The 22,576-nt window shown below is 43.8% G+C and overlaps 3 protein-coding genes across 3 annotated transcripts in view; 1 reads left to right on the top strand and 2 right to left on the bottom strand.

Annotated features, from left to right (window-relative positions):
- Positions 1–1,350, bottom strand: part of ube2e2 (ubiquitin-conjugating enzyme E2E 2) — a 67,379-nt gene extending 66,029 nt beyond the window's left edge. Inside the window, exon 1 of the mRNA XM_079562277.1 lies at positions 1,340–1,350. The gene's annotated coding sequence lies outside the window, so the exon portion shown is untranslated. The remainder of the gene's footprint in view (positions 1–1,339) is intronic.
- rab5ab (RAB5A, member RAS oncogene family, b) overlaps positions 1–22,576 on the bottom strand; it is a 419,058-nt gene that overhangs the window by 162,533 nt on the left and 233,949 nt on the right. The window lies entirely within an intron of this gene.
- znf385d (zinc finger protein 385D) overlaps positions 1–22,576 on the top strand; it is a 465,630-nt gene that overhangs the window by 228,308 nt on the left and 214,746 nt on the right. Inside the window, exon 2 of the mRNA XM_079562266.1 lies at positions 17,882–17,895. The gene's annotated coding sequence lies outside the window, so the exon portion shown is untranslated. The remainder of the gene's footprint in view (positions 1–17,881; positions 17,896–22,576) is intronic.

The raw sequence follows: 22,576 nt of genomic DNA, 5'->3' as shown, positions 1-22,576 counted from the left end.
GCCTTGACTCGCTGCCGTGTTCCGCTGTCTCTTTAATGATGCGTGGTGCGTTCGCTTGCGGCGTCTCGGAGGGAAAGCGCCGCCGGTGGACATGGAGTCTGTGTGCCGCGGCGCGTTCACTGCGGCGGGAAACTCCAGCGGCGGCTCTCGTTCGCCTGCAGGGCTCCACTTCTGTGCTCCACCGACGCTGTAAATATTCACAGAGTTGTCTTGAATTAAAAGCCTCGTTATTTCCTTTGGATATACTTGAATTTTGACATCGTGTCATGTTTGGTTTCTCATCATTTACTGAAAAAAATCTCATCTCAGATAAATGGCTTAAAATGTGCTTGATTTTGGGCAGGTCTTGAAATAAGTACCCCATACCTCGAGGATCGTGCCAATATTGTTACAAAGTGGTCAACTAAACTCCTTCAGTAGATGCAAGTTGGCAATTTTACACTCACTACTGCCACCTCAGGTCATACATGTAACTGCAGCTTCTATATTAAGCTCGTGCATGAGGCACTTCAGACCCGAATTAACGCCTTTCTGAGAGACAGTGCAGGATTTCAGAGGCAGTTGTGGTGAACAGGTCTGAGCTCATTCACCTGGACATGCTGGAACATGTAGGGGGAGGAAAATGTTTAGTTGTAAAATTTTTAAACTCACTTAGAAAGTCCCTTTAATGGAGTGTTCAAAATGAAGCTAATTCAAAACCTTGAACTGTGGAACATCACTAGCATTAACTTTTTATTTTTATTTATTTTACTAATAATACAAATATTATCCATCCATCCATTTTCTTCCGCTTTATCCGGGGCCGGGTCGCGGGGGCAGCAGTCTCAGCAGAGATGCCCAGACTTCCCGATCCACACACACCTCCTCCAGCTGTTCTGGGGGGACCCCGAGGCGACACCAGGCCAGCTCGGGGACATAGTCCCACCACCGTGTCGTGGGTCTTCCACAAGGCCTTGTCCCACTAGGACATGCCTGGAACACCTCCCGCGGGAGGCGACCAGGAGGAATCCGGAACAGATGCCTGAGCCACCTCAGCTGGCTCCTTTCGACGTGAAGGAGCAGCGACTCTACTCCGAGCTCCTCTCGGGTAACTGAGTTCCTCACCAGATCTCGAAGGGTGCGCCCAACCACCCTGCGAAGGAAACTCATTTCGGCCGCTTGTATTGGCGATCTTGTCCTTTCGGTCATTACCCAGATCTCATGATTCGAGGAGCTCTGTCTCCCATGGCAAACAGATCCGAGGTGACGGGTCAGACGAAGAGCAGCTCACAAGACTTCTATGGACAGTACTAAATCAAGGACTGAGACTTCGCCCAGCATGGCGCAGCCAGGACCCCACCCTGGAGCCAGGCCTGGGGTTGGGGCTCGAACTCGAGTGACTGGTGGTTGGGCCTCTGCCCATGGGGCCCGGCCGGGCACAGCCCGAAGAGACGACGTGGGCCCGCCCTCCTGTGGGGATCGGGTGCCAAGAAGACTGGGTGGACGACCTGGCCCGTGTGCGCAGCTTCTGGCGTTCGGGACAATACAAATATTACTCAGTTTGATCTTATCTGTAATCATTCCAAGTACCCCCATGGGTCCCCTGGTTGAAAAACACTGATTTCGACTTTTTAATATGAAAGAGTACTGTTATACTTGTGCCAGTACCAGCCACATTCAAGCAAGCTTTGAACTGGTTTCTGGCAATAGCAGCTGGAGCACTTCTTTTCATTTATTAACTGATTTAACATGGACATAGCAATAACACTGGACAAGCCAGCTGCATTGTTTTCAAGTGTTATAGCACATGTGCTAACACTAGGAGCCGGGGGAAGCCCTGCAGCTGCAAACACAGAGAGTTACCAGGACTCTGCTCCAAAAGCACCACTCCCCTGAGCTAGAACCAAAACACACGGTTCTTCCTTACTACATGAGTTTATCATGAGTTTATTGAATGGCTGTTGGCGCTTGCTGTAGCTGTACATTAGGGATTATGCAGAACTAATGAGGAAGGCCTCCTCCGAGACGCAGCGTGATGCTGGTTTGATGACTGTTTTGTTAAGCTGCTGCTCCCGACAAGAGGAAAAAACCTCCTTCCAGTATTATAGCCTACTATATACATGTATATGCTTCAGTTACTGCACTGCACCAACCTTTTGTGCCCAAGTTTATTTGTTAGATGCATAGATAGTAAGATTTTATGTAGCTACAGCAAAAGAGTTCTGTGTTAGACTTCATTGCAACTTTTTCACCTTTTGTGGGTGGTAAAGATGGGCGAGACTGCATTTAAAGTAATGGCATTTTTGTTTTCATGCTTTTTGGATGCAAAAACAAACTCTAACACAGAGCAATACATTTTATGGGGGGATAAAAGTGCTTTTCTGACAAGGCTTAATGTGGAAAACAACGGCGCAAACCGCAATCCATTTCTCTCTGTCTCTCAAACTCCACTTTCTTTTTTTTGTATTTTGCTTCAGGCTCGAGGCCAAAACATGATTATTTCCGGGGCTCTCGCAGACGCAGCTGGGCTCAGGCAGAGCGCGGGGAACAAATGAGCTGAGATCCCCTGGACGGCCCGGCTTTAATCACAACGGGGCGATGGAGGGACGAGGTGGGAGAGGGAATGAAAAGGGAAATGAGCGGTGACAAATAACCCGCAAAGAGAAGTGACTCCAATCCACCGGGGATCAGAGTGTGAGGGTCCCGGGGACGGGGACAAGTCAGAAAAGATTCCAATGGAAAGTCTGGAGAAGCAAATCTGTTGTCCGAGAGGTCCTGTCTTTGCTCAGGGTGACGGGCGCATGCCTCCGTCTGCAGTGACGCCAACATTAGAGCGGCAAATGGAGAGTGTGGCTTTTGCCCAAGGTCCGACTCTCAAACGAGATCAAATGATGTGACGTTGAAAAGAGGCAAATGTAACTGAACAAACACAAAAATGAAAGCCGCCTTCACTGCCTCCATTTTGCACATTAATGAACATGTCCCTGAATGTGTCAGTATTAGCTAACAATAATATATTTATTAATGCCAATAATGGTGTTGGAGATGAATACATGTCATACTAGAGTGTACAAAAAATGGAGATATTGGTTTTCAGAGAGAAATTAGTATTATTGTAATTATCCTATGTTTATATTGGTGCTCCCGCTTCAGTCAAAAAGCACAAAGAGCATCTGTAAAGAGGGTTCTCCCACTGGATCAGTGAAGTATGTTGTTTTGTTTTGTATTTTACCTCGTCTGTCAGTGTGACATGTTTAAAGGCCGCTGAACTGAAATGTTGGTGGGGGAACAAACACATCCCACACTCAGATTTTAGCATCAGCAGCTAACACAGTCAGATTTTAGCATCAGCAGCTAACACAGTCAGATTTTAGCATCAGCGGCTAACACAGTCAGAGTTTAGCATCAGCGGCTAACACAGTCAGATTTTAGCATCAGCAGCTAACACAGTCAGATTTTAGCATCAGCAGCTAACACAGTCAGATTTTAGCATCAGCAGCTAACACAGTCAGATTTTAGCATCAGCGGCTAACACAGTCAGAGTTTAGCATTAGCGGCTAACACAGTCAGAGTTTAGCATCAGCGGCTAACACAGTCAGAGTTTAGCATTAGCGGCTAACACAGTCAGAGTTTAGCATCAGCGGCTAACACAGTCAGAGTTTAGCATTAGCGGCTAACAGAGTCAGAGTTTAGCATTATCGGCTAACATAGTCAGAGTTTAGCATTAGCGGCTAACACAGTCAGAGTTTAGCATTAGCGGCTAACACAGTCAGAGTTTAGCATTAGCGGCTAACACAGTCAGAGTTTAGCATTAGCGGCTAACACAGTCAGAGTTTAGCATCAGCGGCTAACACAGTCAGAGTTTAGCATTATCAGCTAACACAGTCAGAGTTAAGCAGCAGCAGCTAACACAGTCACAGTTTAGCAGCAGCGGCTAACACAGTCAGAGTTAAGCAGCAGCGGCTAACACAGTCAGATTTTAGCATTAGCAGCTAAATGCTGAACTGAAATGTTGGAGGGGGAACAAACTCATCCCTAATCTTCCTAACATATCCGTAGCATCCCAGTTCTTAATAGGGAGATGTTTAAAGGCACATTTCACGACTTGCAGGGTCACTTTTCAGGGTCACTTTCACAAGGATGCTAGAAAACTCACCTCCAAGTTCATGAAATTGACACAAATGCTTTATAATTAGATCTACAGTGTTTTCCCACAAATGTCTGAGTTTACACTATACGGAAGGAAGACAAAACAAATTTCATTCCATAACTAGAAAAGAAATCAGGTATAGCTCCTTTAAATTTGTGTCCGTACCACGAATTTGGTGAAGAGCAAGAACAATAATAAAAGAAACATACTTCAACATTTTAGCCAAAGCTAATTCTCAATGTCTGTCCCTAGTTGGGCCTTTACACAATAGTCAAAACTCATAATAATACAGTTATTTATTATTATTTATTAGAATGATGTTAATTCTCTCTGCATTTGACCCGTTGCCATTGCTGCTGGGGCAAATCTGTAGGAGCAGCCAGCGCAGGCCGGTGCGTTTTTATTTATTTTAGTTTATTTATTGATGTATTTGACAGGGACATTGCAAGTCAACATAGTACAAAACAAGCTTGTTACTGATGCGATGCAAAAAGAGTTTAGAGCTAGTGCTAATTTTCAACTCAGTCCCTGGTTGGGCCTGTCTACACTAAATTAACATTTTCAATTTTACCTTAAAAACGTACCTATATGCACTTTATAAATCATTTACACACAAACTCAGTGCTATTTACAAATTTACAAATGGGTACAATTCTGTTTCCATTTCAGCCAAGACTTAACATGGTGAACATTTTAAACTCAGTCATGGTTTTAAGTTCAGTGTGAAATGACTTCCATAACTTTGCACTTGTATATGTAAAGGCAGACTGACCAAGTGAGGAACTATGCAGTTATTATTGATGGAGCCTCTGTGACTCTGCTGCTGTTTTGTCTCTGCACAAATGAACTGAGGCTCAGGTGCAGATTATTGAGACATTTGAAAGTTAGTTTTAGAAAACATCAATCGCTAAAGCTTTCAAAGCTTAAGAATTTATACTTCTGGAGAATATTGCAGTGATGGAAGCAGATTGTCTTCTTGTCCATGATCTTTAGAGTTTGATTGTATAAGGACCTGATGTGTTTAGAGGCTGAGGGCGTGGCCTGTGCCCATGCTGTCATACAGTATGATATATGTGAGAATATCATACATGTACAGGAGGCTGAGGGCGTGGCCTGTGCCCATGCTGTCACACAGTATGATATATGTGAGAATATCATAGCGTCATGTACAGGAGGCTGAGGGCGTGGCCTGTGCCCATGCTGTCATACAGTATGATATATGTGAGAATATCATACATGTACAGGAGGCTGAGGGCGTGGCCTGTGCCCATGCTGTCATACAGTATGATATATGTGAGAATATCATACATGTACAGGAGGCTGAGGGCGTGGCCTGTGCCCATGCTGTCATACAGTATGATAGAGAATATCATAGCGTCATGTACAGGAGGCTGAGGGCGTGGCCTGTGCCCATGCTGTCACACAGTATGATATATGTGAGAATATCATACATGTACAGGAGGCTGAGGGCGTGGCCTGTGCCCATGCTGTCACACAGTATGATATATGTGAGAATATCATAGCGTCATGTACAGAAGGCTGAGGGCGTGGCCTGTGCCCATGCTGTCATACAGTATGATATATGTGAGAATATCATACATGTACAGGAGGCTGAGGGCGTGGCCTGTGCCCATGCTGTCATACAGTATGATATATGTGAGAATATCATACATGTACAGGAGGCTGAGGGCGTGGCCTGTGCCCATGCTGTCATACAGTATGATATATGTGAGAATATCATACATGTACAGAAGGCTGAGGGCGTGGCCTGTGCCCATGCTGTCATACAGTATGATATATGTGAGAATATCATACATGTACAGGAGGCTGAGGGCGTGGCCTGTGCCCATGCTGTCATACAGTATGATATATGTGAGAATATCATACATGTACAGGAGGTTGAGGGCGTGGCCTGTGCCCATGCTGTCATACAGTATGATATATGTGAGAATATCATACATGTACAGGAGGCTGAGGGCGTGGCCTGTGCCCATGCTGTCATACAGTATGATATATGTGAGAATATCATACATGTACAGGAGGTTGAGGGCGTGGCCTGTGCCCATGCTGTCACACAGTATGATATATGTGAGAATATCATAGCGTCATGTACAGGAGGCTGAGGGCGTGGCCTGTGCCCATGCTGTCACACAGTATGATATATGTGAGAATATCATACATGTACAGGAGGCTGAGGGCGTGGCCTGTGCCCATGCTGTCACACAGTATGATATATGTGAGAATATCATACATGTACAGGAGGCTGAGGGCGTGGCCTGTGCCCATGCTGTCATACAGTATGATATATGTGAGAATATCATAGCGTCATGTACAGGAGGCTGAGGGCGTGGCCTGTGCCCATGCTGTCATACAGTATGATATATGTGAGAATATCATACATGTACAGGAGGCTGAGGGCGTGGCCTGTGCCCATGCTGTCATACAGTATGATATATGTGAGAATATCATAGCGTCATGTACAGGAGGCTGAGGGCGTGGCCTGTGCCCATGCTGTCATACAGTATGATATATGTGAGAATATCATACATGTACAGGAGGCTGAGGGCGGGGCCTGTGCCCATGCTGTCATACAGTATGATATATGTGAGAATATCATACATGTACAGGAGGCTGAGGGCGTGGCCTGTGCCCATGCTGTCATACAGTATGATATATGTGAGAATATCATACATGTACAGGAGGCTGAGGGCGTGGCCTGTGCCCATGCTGTCATACAGTATGATATATGTGACAATATCATACATGTACAGGAGGCTGAGGGCGTGGCCTGTGCCCATGCTGTCATACAGTATGATATATGTGAGAATATCATAGCGTCATGTACAGAAGGGCGGCCTGGTTTGGAATATAGTGTCTAATAAGTTTGAAACTATTTAAGTTGCTTTGTATAGTTTTCGATATTTTCTTTAGATGTTCGTCGATTTTAATTTTAAAAAAGAAACAATCAATGTTAAAAATGTCACTCGATTTAGAATTGGATAATTTTGCAGTCATTTGTGTTACTTTTTTTTCATCAACTGTTTCGATGTAAAAACTATCTGCAGAGGCAGAAGGAGCTGAACAATCTAAGTTTTCAGTTATTAAAAAATCTTTACACAAATCCTCTACTGATTGCACAAAAGATGAGTTAAATTGGCTTGCCATTGTGGCGGTGTCATTAATACTTTTTCCATCTATGGTAAGTCCACAAATTCCTTTGTGTTTAGTTGTTTTATTAGTCAAGTTATTTAAGTATTTCCAGAGAGAATGATTGTTTCCCTTCATTTCCTATAAGTGAAGTATAATAAGATTCTTTCGCTTTGCGTAATTCATGGACCACTTTATTTCATAAGCTTTTGAGAGATAAGATATCAATATTAAGCTTTGAGCTTAAAGATTTCTTTATAGGCCATATCTCTCCTCTTCATTCACTTTTTTATGTCATTATTTAGCCACGGTAGAGTATTATTATTTTGTTTATATTTTGTTTGCTTTGTACATTTTTCTATTAGCCCTGAAATAGCTGCTGTCATAGAAGTACAACATTCATCCACATCCTCCATGGCCAGGATTTGTTCCCAATCATAGTTCTTCAGTTCCCTTTCAAATTGCACAGTTTTGGATTTAGGAATAAATAATCTTGTATTACCATCATCATTATCAGGTTTACCAAAATATCGCAGTCTCTTTTTTGTGAGTTTTCTGACTGTCAGGGTCATGTGATCTGAGAGTTCAGGTATCAGATTATACGTCCGAGTGATTGGCTCTGATCTGTTGGTAAAAGCCATGTCAATGAGCGTTTTTCTTCACCGAGTAATCCTAGTAGGCCCTTTGATCATTTGTTCGTAATTAAATTTAGTCATTATAGTTTTTAGTTTTAGTCTACAAACTTTATCAGACCAGTTGATATTGTCTCTTTATGAACCTCAAGCTGTTTTGCTGCCTTACTCAGCTCGTCATAAACAGACACGTTATGAGAAGGTGGCTAATACAGGACATCAACATTAAGTTCATTGATGTTGATAAAGTTACATTCAGAGCAAGGCATTCGAGGGGGGTGTTAAATTCTACTACATGACATTTAAATATATCTCTGATGTAGATTAACACGCCTCCCCCTTTCCCAGAGTTTCTGTCCTTTCTGACGCCCTGATATCCAGACACGTGCTTCAGAAAGGACAGAAACTCTGGGAAGGGGGAGGCGTGTTAATCTACATCAGAGATATTTCATCATCATGTAGTAGTGTCATGTAGTCATGGTGATCGGACCCATCTCCAGATGTGGAAACAACAGAGAAACAACACACAACAATAACAACAACAACAACGCAACACACAAAACGAAACAACCTGTCAGGACATTTAAGCCCTGACATGTTGACCTAAGGCTCCTTTCAGAGCCTCAGCTACGACACAAAACGAAACAACCTGTCAGGACATTTAAGCCCTGACATGTTGACCTAAGGCTCCTTTCAGAGCCTCAGCTATGACAACACAAAACAAGACCACAACCTATCAGGACATTTAAGTCCTGACATGTTGACCTAAGGCTCCTTTCAGAGCCTCAGCTACGACAACACAAAACAAGAACTCAACCTATCAGGACATTTAAGTCCTGACATGTTGACCTAAGGCTCCTTTCAGAGCCTCAGCTACGACAACACAAAACAAGAACTCAACCTATCAGGACATTTAAGTCCTGACATGTTGACCTAAGGCTCCTTTCAGAGCCTCAGCTACGACACAAAACAAGAACTCAACCTATCAGGACATTTAAGCCCTGACATGTTGACCTAAGGCTCCTTTCAGAGCCTCAGCTACGACACAAAACAAGAACTCAACCTATCAGGACATTTAAGCCCTGACATGTTGACCTAAGGCTCCTTTCAGAGCCTCAGCTACGACACAAAACAAGAACTCAACCTATCAGGACATATTTAAGTCCTGACATGTTGACCTAAGGCTCCTTTCAGAGCCTCAGCTAAGACACAAAACAAGAACTCAACCTATCAGGACATTTAAGTCCTGACATGTTGACCTAAGGCTCCTTTCAGAGCCTCAGCTACGACACAAAACAAGAACTCAACCTATCAGGACATTTAAGCCCTGACATGTTGACCTAAGGCTCCTTTCAGAGCCTCAGCTACGACACAAAACAAGAACTCAACCTATCAGGACATTAAAGCCCTGACATGTTGACCTAAGGCTCCTTTCAGAGCCTCAGCTACGACACAAAACAAGAACACAACCTATCAGGACATTTAAGCCCTGACATGTTGACCTAAAGCTCATTTCAGAGCCTCAGCTACGACACAAAACAAGAACACAACCTATCAGGACATTTAAGCCCTGACATGTTGACCTAAAGCTCATTTCAGAGCCTCAGCTATGACACAAAACAAGACCACAACCTATCAGGACATTTAAGCCCTGACATGTTGACCTAAAGCTCATTTCAGAGCCTCAGCTACTGCCAAACTCCTCTCTTAGCCTTTTCCAAACACCAGATTAGAAGAACTCATCTGAACTGAACGAGTCCGTCTTCTTCAGTTCAGCAGGCGATGAGTTTTCGTCCTAGTTTTCCATTTCTTCTTCGTTTCCAAACTCCTCCTCCCCTGTTTGAGCTCCTGCCTCTTCCATCGCTGTGGCCATGTCTTCAGCTTTCCTCAAAGCAGCCTGTTTTAGACCGTCAGGCATTTCCAAAGTGACCACAGTTGTCTGAGTCCCAACCTCAGGTCTTAGTCCTCTCTGAATCTCGCTCAGCTCATGAAGACGCAGATCTGAGGTGAGGCCCAGCTCCAAGATGCTTTTCTTCTGCAGAGAGCCGTACATATTGACCAGCTGTTGCCTTAGCGCGGTGTTTGAATCCTTTATCAGGTCCGCGCATCCTCTTGCCTGGAGGATCTTGAATTCGATGTGCTGTTGGTTCTTCTTCTTTTGAATTATTTTATCAATTTCTTTCTCCAGTGCCTTGTTGCATTCCAGATAAGCTTTCTCTTCATTTTTGATCATTTTCAGCTCAATGTCACCATTTTCGTCATAGACATTCTTTTGGTTCTGATTTAATCTTCCAATTTCATCGATGAGATCCACGTGGTCCTCCTTCAGCTTGAGGACATGGCTGGAGACCTCGTTCCTTGCTTGCTCGTTTTCGGCGTCTCTGCGGATCTCCTTAATCCTTTCTAAAAGACTCTCATTCTGTTCAATTATACGATTAGCCTCTCCTTCCCTCATTTGATACCTGAAACTTTTTAATTTGACATCGGTATACTTTTTAAGGACTTTCTCTTTCTCCTTTTTGAGGGCTTTGTTCTTCTTCTTTAACTCTTTTACTGAGTCGGCCAATTGAGTCTGCAGCTCCTGGTAGTTCTTCTCTTCACAGATTCCCTTGTTCACGTTTCCAATGCAGTCTTCAAGTTCCTGGTTTTTCTCAGTAACATCGAGCACCTCTTGTTGCAACGCTTTGAAGGTTTGCAAAGTATCCAGCACCTTTACGTGACCTGGGTGTTGTACTTTGTATTCTTTTTGGAGTTGTGCCTGGATCAGGTTTTGCTTTCTTAGTTCAGCTCGCAGCGTTTCAAGAGAGTCAAAGCTTGTCAGGAGTCGCACATTTTGTTCGTCACGGCTGGAGACCGTGTTCTGTGCAATCTGCTTCAGTAGCTGAAAGAATTCACAGTCTATACTTCCATCAAACTTAATCACTATTGGATCTCTCATTTTTCCAATTATTGATGGTGGTCAGTCCTCCTGTGTAGGCCCTGATGGTGGTCACTCGTATCCTACGAAACAGGATACGAGTGACAAGGATGGTCCACAGACCTCTCTCCTTCGACCCTCCTACACGGGAAGCGATAATTCAGAGACCCAGGCAGACACCACAAAGTTTACCACTCCTCTGTACAAACACACTGCCAAGCCGGGGCAGATGTGAGCCTTGTGTGTCAGACTGCGCGGACTGAGTGTGGGGGAGGGGCATGCTAGAGTGACATCACCAAATACGGAGGGAAAAGATTTTGTTGTCACGGCAACTGTTCTATTTTTGAATGTCATATTTCTGGGTTGCAGGTTCTAGAATGTGATCATAGATACAGATGTCATCTCTGGAATCGCCCATATATGGTCATGTTGGGAAACAGTTAAGGGGGAAAACAATTTGGAAAAAAATCTAAACTTTCTCTAATTATTCAAAAACGACAATAAAAACGCTGAATTATGAATATAGTTTTCTACTAAACAAAGATACAAAACATGGGGAGGAGCAAAGTGGTTCAACAGCCCATAAATACATAAATAACGGAGAATGCTAACTTGATGCTACAAATTAGCATCAAGCTAATGCTAACGGTTAGCTAGCATTAGCTATGACTGCCGTTTTTTCACTTCTACTGAACAATCTGCTGTGAGAAAATATCCATATGGGCCAGATTCACACTTGACTGTATTTACATGTGATAAATAACTCCAACAGAAAATGGCCAAAAAGAGTGAAAAATTATGTTTCTCTAAAGATTCTATTTTCCCCCTCGGCGAAGCCACGCCCCCTTCTATGACGACATGCCGTCTGTATCTATGTCACTGGATCCAGTGGGGTCAGGAGTCCAACATTGTACTTTCACAAGTTGTATCTAAAAGGAAAATGTATAAATTTCAAAAATGACCATTAATATCACTCACTGGGTCCATGGTCTCTCTGAACAAGACCAAAAATGTCTTCAAAAACAAAATAATTTTGCCTCTATATAACATTATGGGCCTTCGTGATGTCACCTACAACCCAGCAACAAGGATAAAACAGGCTTTACTGTAGATACAGACGCCATCTCTGAAATCACCCATGTATGTTTAAAAACAGATATGGGGAAAACAATTTTAACTTTCTCTAATTAGTCAAAATATACTTTAACAAACGCTGAATTATGAACATAGTTTTCTACTAAATAAAGATACAAAGCCATGGAGAGGAGCAAAGTGGTTCGACAGCCCATAAATACATAAATGACAGAGAATGCTAACATCATGCTAATGCTAGCGGCTAGCTAGCGCTGGATACAACTGCTGTTTTTTCACCTCTACTAAACAATCTGCTGAGAATAAAATCCACATGGACCCGATTTACACTTGACTATATTCATGTGTGGTAAATAAGTGCATATTCCACCAGGAAATGGCTAAAAAGAGTGGAAAGATTCTATTTCCCCCCCTCAGCAAAGCCACGCCCCTTCCATGACATGATGCCGTCTGTACCTATGACGCAATGTTGTCTGTACATCAGGAAGTAAAATAACAAATGTCTGAAAAAGGTGAAAATCTACAAAAGCTAAAAGAAAAAGACAATATCATTTTGCTTGTAAATTGTAAGAAATCTTTCTTGATTTAGGACTACTTGGAATGCAAAAAACACACACATAGATTCAGACAGCATCACGTCACTGAAGGGGGCGTGGCTTCGCCGAGGGGAAAAATAGAATCTTTTGGGAAACACAATTTTTCACTCTTTTTAGCCATTTTCTGGTGGAATATGAACTTATCCATCACACACAAATAAAGTCAAGTGTACATCAGGCCCATATGGATATATTCCCACAGCAGATTGTTCAGTAGAAGTGAAATAACGGCAGTCGTAGCGAGCACTAGCTAGCCGTTAGCATTAGCAGGATGCTCACATGAAGCATCCTGTTAGCATTCTCCGTTATTCATGTATTTATGGGCTGTTGGACCACTTTGCTCCTCTCCATGTCTTTGTATCTTTATTTAGTTTAAGTCATATTTGAAATGAATTTGAAAAATGAGAGAAAGTTTGTTTGTTTTCCCCTTAACTGTTTTCAAACATGGGCGATTCCAGAGAGGCCGTCTGTATCTATAGGAGCGCAGCCCAATCATCACATACGGTCAGTCATGCCGCAGAGTGAAGTGATTGACATGAAAATCAACAAATCACCTTTTCTTTTTTTCCTTGGCCCATGGGCTCCGGCCCCAGGGCTCCGGCCCCAGGGCTCCAGGCCTTGGGCTCCGGCTCCTGCTAGCCCGTTGGATGAGGTGGCTCTGTCAGCTGCACAGCAACAAAGTATACCTCAGGTGAAAGTGAAGTCAAAATTAAGCCAAGGAGGAAAAACTGTTGAAAGAGGAGGGAAATGGACAGGATGGACAGACAAGGGTTTTCCACCTTTCACCACAAAGCAGTTTTTGTGAAAGGCAAACTCCCACTACTTTAAAGGGGCTAGATGCAAGTTCACCATTTTATACTCACTACTGCCACCTCAGGTCATACGTGTAACTGCACTTTCTATATTAAGCTTGTGAATGACGGCAATTCGGACCCGAAGTAACACCTTTTTGAGTGACAGTGCAGGATTTTTGAGGCAGTTGTGGTGAACAGGCCTGAGCTCATTCTACACATTAGGACATTGTCGGGACATGTAGGGGGAGGAAAATACATAGTTTTAACATTTTTAAACTCTGTATAGACCCTTTAAGCTTTTAGATTTGTGTAAAGAGAGAAAATGTGCTCGGTTCAGGGTTAAGAGGTTAAGACAAACACGTAGTCTTGTTATTTTTCTCCCACAACTCAAAAGTGTACAAGAACCCCAAGGTTTTAAAATGCACTATAAAAAATACATCACCAGTTAGATAAGTGGCTCAAGTTGAAGTCAAAACTATTATGGAAACAAACAAAATACAAAATCTACACAGGGGAAAGAGAATTACCATGGACGTGATCGGCTAAAGTTTGGTGATTGTGTCCAAATCTCAGAGGAACTCCTTCACATGACGTTTACTGGAGTGTGGGCTGGCTTTGTGATACAAAACACCACCAAATGTAATGCTTTAACATCACAACATGGGTAAAAGCTCAGAAAAGTCACAAGGCTACAGGTCAGTGTGATTATTCCTCCAACATGGAAAACGATCCCACTGTTGTACCATACGTATACTTTAAAATGAATGAATGAATAAATGTCGAATGAACACCCCACCTTCCCCTGTACCATGTTAACACAGTCAGAGTTTAGCATAAGCAGCTAACACAGTCAGAGTTTAGCATTATCGGCTAACACAGTCAGAGTTTAGCATTATCGGCTAACACAGTCAGAATTTAGCACTGGCAGCAAACACAGTCAGAATTTAGCACTAGCAGGTAACACAGTCAGAGTTTAGCATTAGCAGCTAACACAGTCAGAGTTTAACATCAGCAGCTAGCACAGTCAGATTTTAGCATTACCAGCTAACACAGTCAGAGTTTAGCATTAGCAGCTAACACAGTCAGAGTTTAGCATTATCACCTAACCCAGTCAGAGTTTAGCATTATCAGCTAACACAGTCAGAGTTAAGCAGCAGCAGCTAACACAGTCAGAGTTTAGCATTATCAGCTAACACAGTCAGAGTTTAGCATCAGCAGCTAGCACAGTCAGATTTTAGCATTAGCAGCTGGCATAGTCAGAGTTTAGCAGCAACGGCTAGCACAGTCAGAGTTTAGCATTATCAGCTAACACAGTCAGAGTTTAGCATCAGCAGCTAACACAGTCAGAGTTTAGCATCAGCAGCTAACACAGTCAGAGTTTCGCATCAGCAGCTAACACAGTCAGAGTTTAGCATTGGCGGCTAACACAGTCAGAGTTTAGCATCAGCAGCTAACACAGTCAGAGTTTAACATTAGCAGCTAGCATAGTCAGAGTTTAGCAGCAACGGCTAGCACAGTCAGAGTTTAGTATTATCAGCTAACACAGTCAGAGTTTAACATTGGCAGTTAACACAGTCAGGGCCAGATCTTATTAGCAGCTAGCATAGTCAGAGTTTAGCAGCAACGGCTAGCACAGTCAGAGTTTAGCATTATTAGCTAACACAGTCAGAGTTTAGCATCAGCAGCTAACACAGTCAGAGTTTAGCATCAGCAGCTAGCACAGTCAGAGTTTAGCATTGGCAGTTAACACAGTCAGGGCCAGATCTTGTGGTTCATAGCGCAGGCTGTAGAGAAGACGAGGACGCATACGGGTGGCGCTCCTTGCAATCTTCAGTGTCATACCTGGCACAAAAAGTGGGCAGGAAAGGAGGGGGGGACAGACTCGAATTGTGATGTTGTGGTGCCGCCTCCTCCCCATGCTTTCCCAAGACCTGCGGAAGGCGGTGGTTTGCAGGGAGGGGTTCTCTTGTAAATGCATAACATGCATGATACAGCGCGCAATGTTTAATAAAGCCTCGCGCTGGACACCGTTCGAATGCGCAAAGTTACGAAATGTTATATCGGCTACGGAGGAGTTGCAGAGTTATGCAGTAGTTGCAAGAAAACTGTAGCTTATTGGAACATTTGCGCTACAGCTGCAGGATTCTTGGAGCGGTTGAAAAAAAAGTTGCAATGTGCGTCTTCCTTTTGGACTGAGCTGTGGCGACACACGGAGCATCATCAGGAGGTAAACACTGACACACGATGGAAATGTCTCCTTAAAACTCAGATTAGACCTGGTGTCGTGGCACTTGAAGGCGTGTGTGGTTTATTTATGGAAAACTGTTGTTGTTTTGGTGTTGGGGCGTGCGCGTTGATCTACAGTATCAACGTAAACCCGTGCGTAACCTACGCTCAAACAGACTTTTCAAGGCAATTTCGCTTTTGTTTTCAATTTGACGTCGATTCTAAGGAAGACAAGGAAGCGCGATGTAAAGAGGATAATAATGTGAAGTTTGCCATAGAAGAGCAGCGCGAGTGCTGCTTGTCATGAACCACGCCTCAGTCGCCTCTTTTTCTCAAAAAAACGCCCTCTCCCTAGTGGCGCAGCAAACCCTGCGCCACATGCAAGATCGCGCGTGTACTCTGTTGCATCAGCGGCTAACACAGTCAGAGTTTAACATCAGCAGCTAACACAGTCAGAGTTAAGCAGCAGCAGCTAAAACCGTCAGAGTTGAGCATTGGCGGCTAACACAGTCAGAGTTTAGCATCAGCAGCTAACACAGTCAGAGTTTAACATCAGCAGCTAGCACAGTCAGAGTTTAGCATCAGCAGCTAACACAGTCAGAGTTTAGCATTGGCGGCTAACACAGTCAGAGTTTAGCATTGGCGGCTAACACAGTCAGAGTTTAGCATCAGCAGCTAACACAGTCAGAGTTTAGCATTGGCGGCTAACACAGTCAGAGTTTAGCATCAGCAGCTAACACAGTTAGAGTTAAGCAGCAGCAGCTAACACAGTCAGAGTTTAGCATTGGCGGCTAACACAATCAGAGTTTAGTATTATCAGCTAACACAGTCAGCGTTTAGCATCAGCAGCTAACACAGTCAGAGTTTAGCATCAGCAGCTAGCACAGTCAGAGTTTAGCATTAGCGGCTAACACAGTCAGAGTCTAGCATCAATGGCTAACACAGTCAGAGTTTAGCATTAGCACCTAGCACAGTCAGAGTTTAGCATTAGCGGCTAACACAGTCAGAGTTTAGCATCAGCGGCTAATCCCATCACAATCGTGATGGGATCGAGATGAGACGAGTTTTCCTGTGAACCGCCCTGTTTACTTTGAAATTTCAATCTTACAGACAAACACTTTAAAGGGAGTCATTATGCATAAATGTATTTTTTTTTTTACCATGTCACAAGGAAAAAAATACTTTATTTTATATAGCAACAATAGCGTTCTCCTAGTTTTATTCTTTCTGTGGTGGTGGGGGAGTGCGGGTGAACACAAGCCTCTGTTTGTTTTGGCGTGTTCGGCCGAGTGCAGACCCTACATAGGGGGGCAGCCCGATGTCAACAAAGAAAAGAATGGAGAGAACTGTTCTTTGAGCTGCCTGTAATAAAGTCAGCGTTTCTTTTTCTTATAAGCGATGCCGGCACAGGCAAGATGACCGTGATGTTTGGAGCAACGCTGTACTTGCACCAGATGGAAGATGGGACCCCAAGAGCCGAACATCACTGTTGTTGCACAAAGCATTTTCTGCCATTGTTACAGTATACATTATTTGTAACCCTGTGGGATGTTAAGAAGAGAGAATTTAAAAAAATACTAACACACGTTTTTAGAGTACTTTAAGAGTTATTTTTCCTGATGACTGCTCACTTGTCTCACCTGATGCACGTCACTGCTACAGAGAATGTGTGCCGTAATCATAGCTAAAGGGGATCCAACGGAATTCATAAAGCATGCTCTTTTTGGAGAACGAGTGAATGAACCTGCCTTCACAGCCCTTTATTACTCCCTGTGAGCGCACTGAGAGCCTGCTGCTCCACGTCCTTCTCCGGAGGCCTGCAGCCTCTTCATCAGCTGTCAGCCCTCCGTCGGCCACTGACACGCGTGTGACTGCTCTGTAATTGCACGTGTCACTTCCTGTTCCAGCTGGACATTTCCTGTGAATTTAAAGCTCGCTGCTGACACAAGTCGACAGGGTCAGCCCATTCAGTGTTTTTATTCGTTCTGTTGAGTGTGTAGGAGCTGTCAGGGCTGCAGGAGGCAGACTGGTAACTCGGAGATCAAAAAGAGTCAAGCAGCGTTAAGGACAGGACAGCTCCAAATGACAAAACTCAAACTAAATTAAACCATGATAGATATTTTAATTGCAAAACCTTTGACACCGAACCTTGAGCCCTCCAGCCCCCATGTCACTGCGGGATCAGAATATTCAAGGATCTGAATAGCACTGCCTCTCTTTTACTGAAATCCTTTACAGAAAAGGATTAGGTACTAATTACAGTTTCTCTGAGGGTAGGAAGGTTTCTTAAAGGAACACAGATTACTGGACAGAAGCGGCTCTGTTTTCAGTAAATATTTCCTGTCAGTGCACCGTGTTCTTCCCCAAAGGCTTCTGTCTGCATGTCAGTGGACGAGCTGCCATTGTTGAACTCAACTCGCAGACTGGAGCAGGTCAGAGAGGCTTTGGAAATTCTGCTTTATTTTTATTTTAACCTCTGTGAGGTCCAGGCAACTTTGACGACTTTTGGACAGTTTGGAACAATGGAAACGACAGGGACGACCGCACTGAAACAACTGACACTCTCACAGAATTGATCACAGGATTAATCAAATCATTTAATTTTACATTTGCAAAATAACATGTTTTTTGTTACATTTTCACATTTCCAAATCCGAGGCCATGGTTCTCCACCGGAAAAAGGTGGCCTCCCCTCTTCAGGTCGGTGGGGAGTCCTTGCCTCAAGTAGAGAAGTTGAAGTATCTCGGGGTCTTGTTCACGAGTGAGAGATGGATGGAGCGAGAATGATCGATAGATGGATCGGTGCGGCGTCAGCAGTGATGCGGTCGCTGTATCGGTCTGTCGTGGTGAAGAGGGAGCTGAGTCGGGGCAAAGCTCTCGATTTACCGATCGATCTACGTTCCCACCCTCACCTATGGTCATGAGATTTGGGTCATGACCGAAAGGACAAGATCGCGAATACAAGCGGCCGAAATGAGTTTCCTTCGCAGGGTGGCTGGGCGCACCCTCCGAGATCGGGTGAGGAGCTCAGTTACCCGGGAGGAGCTCGGAGTAGAGCAGCTGCTCCTTCTCATCGAAAGGAGCAGCTGAGGTGGCTCGGGCATCTGTTCCGGATGCCTCCTGGTCGCCTCCCGCGGGAGGTGTTCCGGGCATGTCCTAGTGGGACAAGGCCTCGTGGAAGACCCAGGACACGCTGGTGGGACTATGTCTCCGAGCTGGCCTGGTGTCGCCTCGGGGTCCCCCCAGAACGGCTGGAGGAGGTGTGCGTGGATCGGGAAGTCTGGGCGTCTCTGCTGAGACTGCTGTCCCCGCGACCCGGCCCCGGATAAAGCGGAAGAAAATGGATGGATGGAGTTACATTTTCAGCTTCACCTGTAGAGGAGCCACAGCCAACTTTCTCTGCACCCTGTACTGCTGCCACTAAACACATGTGGACACATGAGCACAGTTAGCAAGTCGACTAGTCCGGGCAACTTCTCAGCGCCTGTTAGCATTTTTTAAGGAATGGGACCCGGGAACCGGTTCTATTTGAGCATTCCATCGGAACCATATGTCTCCTTCAATAATAATGCCTCTTATCGACGCAGTTTAGCCCTGTATAAACCCACAGCAGATACACCTCTGCTGCTTCCATTATGCAATAGCTTTTAAAAATACGTTTCATTCTTATTTTGTCCCCATTTTGGTTCTACTTTGACACTTTGACTGGAGAAAATGTGCTTGGTTCAGGTGGAGGTTAAGAGGTTAAAGTTCCTCTGCTAAAGGAAACCAGTTGAGCTGTATCGACCACCGTCTGACGCCCCTGTGAGTCAGTGATGAACTGATGAACTGATGCCTTGTTGGAGAGGTCAGGTAGTTCGAGGAGACACAGGAGCTTCAGCTCTGATCCAGCAGGATGTTGAACTGGTGTAAACGAGCTCATGGACACAATTGAATTAGGACACATGGAATTGTGTGTTCTGGGGTGTTTAATAGGCCTGGGACATATCGATACTCTAAGTATTGCAATACTTTCAATACTTGTGTAGGCATTTTTATCATCACTCCTTTGTTTCCAACAGTTACGCAGATCTTTGTTACATTTTGCGTTAAATCACCTCTCAGTGTTAACACTTGGAAGTACCTATACCTGAATACTGTGATACGTATCGATCGTGACAAAAGAGACGTCCCAGCCCTTGTGTTTAAGCTTTTCTACTTAACAGTTTTAGATTTGCATTTTGTGAACTATTTGTACTTGTGCTGCTGGTGAGAATCTTTTTGTTTTGTTATTAGTGTAAAAATTCCATGCAAAATGATAACATTGCTCTTTCCATATTACCCAGTGAGCTCTGCTGTGGGCCGAACGGAGGCCAATGTGGAGCTGCCTCTCCGCTGTTGCACAATCCTCTCCATAAAACGGCTCACTTACAGCGCCCTGTCAGTCCTCCACAATCTGTCCTGCGCCAAAACTCCAGACAGCAGCCAGTTTTGTCAGAACCCGTTCGGAAAGCCCCCATTACCTCACCCTCGCCGCGCCAAGTCCGGTCGCCTTGTCCCGAGGATCATCGTAGCTCTGGCAATTAGCACCTCTTTGTGCTACGGAGTGCCTGGGCTGAAGCACGCCTCGACTGGAACATTTTGGGTGAGCATGTGATTATGATTTAGACTGGCAGAGAAAGGCTGTTTGGAGAGTTGGAACCCAAGCTCAAGCCGTTCGCCGAGAGATTGTGATTGGTGAGACCTGAGCAGGAAAAAAAAGAAACTTGGCCGGGTAGTTTTATTTGAACTGGATCAAATAAAGTGGGGGAAAGCACACGGACTTAGAAAAACGCAAAACATCTTGGTGTGGGGTGAAGCCTTTTTGCCCAAGGACACAACAATAGAACCGCCAGCCGTCCAGATACAAGAGAGTTAAAGCTTACATAACTGGATCCTGGGACTGAAAAACAGCCCTGGACTCTGACCAGCCCGGCCCAAATTAGGGTAATTGTGACACTTCCACAAATACATATTTTAACCTCTTACCACCCGCCTAAACCAAATGCATGCTGTCCTCTTTTGGCTGTGTAACACCTCATTTGAAAGCTAAGACCCATAAAACTGACCTTTTTCCTCGCGCTGTTGCTGTGTTGTGTCACCTTTTGTACGTTTTTGTTGAGTTTTTGTTGAATTTTTGTTGAATTTTTGTTGAATTTTTGGTTGAATTTTTGTCCCATTTTTGTCCCATTTTTGTTGAATTTTTGTCACATTTTGTTGAGTTTTTGTCACATTTTTGTTGAGTTTTTGTCACATTTTGGTTGAGTTTTTGTCACATTTTTGTTGAATTTTTGTTGAATTTTTGGTTGAATTTTTGTCCCATTTTTGTTGAGTTTTTGTCACATTTTTGTTGAGTTTTTGTCACATTTTTGTTGAGTTTTTGTCACATTTTTGTTGAGTTTTTGTCACATTTTTGTTGAGTTTTTGTCACATTTTTGTTGAGTTTTTGCCACATTTTTGTTGAGTTTTTGTCACATTTTTGTTGCATTTTTGTTAAATTTTTGTTGAGTTTTTGTCACATTTTTGTTGAGTTTTTGTTACATTTTTGTTGAGTTTTTGTTGAATTTTTTATTATTTTTTCTATCATTTTTTGTTGTGTTTTTTTGTCCGTGTTTTTCTCGCTATTTTGATGCTTAAGATTTGGGTAAAGCTCGTTTGAGGCGGGACCGGTGGCCCTCGAGCCAGTGGCCCTTCTGTGCTCTTCCAGAATGGACATATTGCCAGTCCGCCCCTGGGATCCTGACATGTTGGAGTGAAAATCAGATTATGACCCTGAACTTCGCTCAATAACTGGAGTTGGGTCCCTGGGAAAATTTCACAGAGATGTTGAATACGACTGAACGACCTGGCCTGACCTTTTGTATTGAATGAGTTGAACATAAATCCACAACTAATCAGTCCTTGCATGTTGTGATATTGGGAACACGGAGCAGTCACAGTGTGCTTCTAAAGTCCTGTGCTCTATTGTATCTCTGAAGAATCTGATGGTAAAAGATCTCATATAGAAAACAACAGCATGTTTTACTGCTTCTTCGTGAACATGTGGGTTTTTATTAGAACCATTCCATTTGGCGATCTTCAGCGGGCTCTAATGAACTGGCTGGGCTTCGGGTAATTTGTCATCCGTGAAACCAAACTCTGAATGCTCCTTATACAATGTGTCTGTGATTGTTTAGGCCGTTCTCCTGAAAACACCTGCATCTCAGGTCACACTCTGACCCCAGACATCAGATTCCTCTGAGCACAGTCTTTATAATCTCCAGTTTGGGCTGCACAAGTTAACGGTCAAAGGAAAGGTTGAGTAATGGTACTTAAGCTATGTAATGTAATGAGCCTCTCTCTCGGATATAACATTATAACATTACATGCTCCACATCATATTTGCAGATGTATGTTAAAAGAGTTTATTGTAATACCCTTCAGGATCCACAGAACCTCAGAACTCTATTTTTATACATTTTAGACAAATGTTTGCAAAGACGTGCATTCCTGGGAGTTGTCAGGTGACCCCTCCTCGTCTGTGCAGTTTGGAAATAACCTCTGGTTTCCATTGAAAGGATTTACAATGTTTTGGCCTTTTTAAAGCAGTACTAAGTAACTCTTCCCCCTAGAGGCCATAAGCGCAACTGCAGGTGTAGTAGCAAGTTACGATTTTTTAATTTATTAATTGTCTTGGAGAGTAAATACTACGCTGACAGGAAAGGCGAAGGGAGAGAGGGTTACTGTGCATCCAATTATACAATAGAAATATTTTTTTTCACTCAAACTTGGCTGTAAATACTGTTTAAAGTGACGTTAGCCCGAAGTTAGCTTTGCCCGCTAGCATGTTAGCTTCTTCTTCGTGATTTCATTAGTGTGTATAGGAAAGTCTACAGTTACCATGGAGATCGGCCATCTTTGCAGCTGTTAGCATACATTTCCATTGACTAACCATTAGCTAAAAACAGTTTATAAAGTGGAGAAAATAGCCGTGGAACAGCTCCGTTAGCTGCTGAGTTACTGCTGGTAAATACATCTACCTCACT

This window comes from Gobius niger, assembly GCF_951799975.1.
Source record: "Gobius niger genome assembly, chromosome: 8".
Classification (NCBI taxonomy): domain Eukaryota; kingdom Metazoa; phylum Chordata; class Actinopteri; order Gobiiformes; family Gobiidae; genus Gobius; species Gobius niger.
Note: the sequence above shows the minus strand (reverse complement) of the source record. Positions and strands in the feature narration are given on the sequence as shown.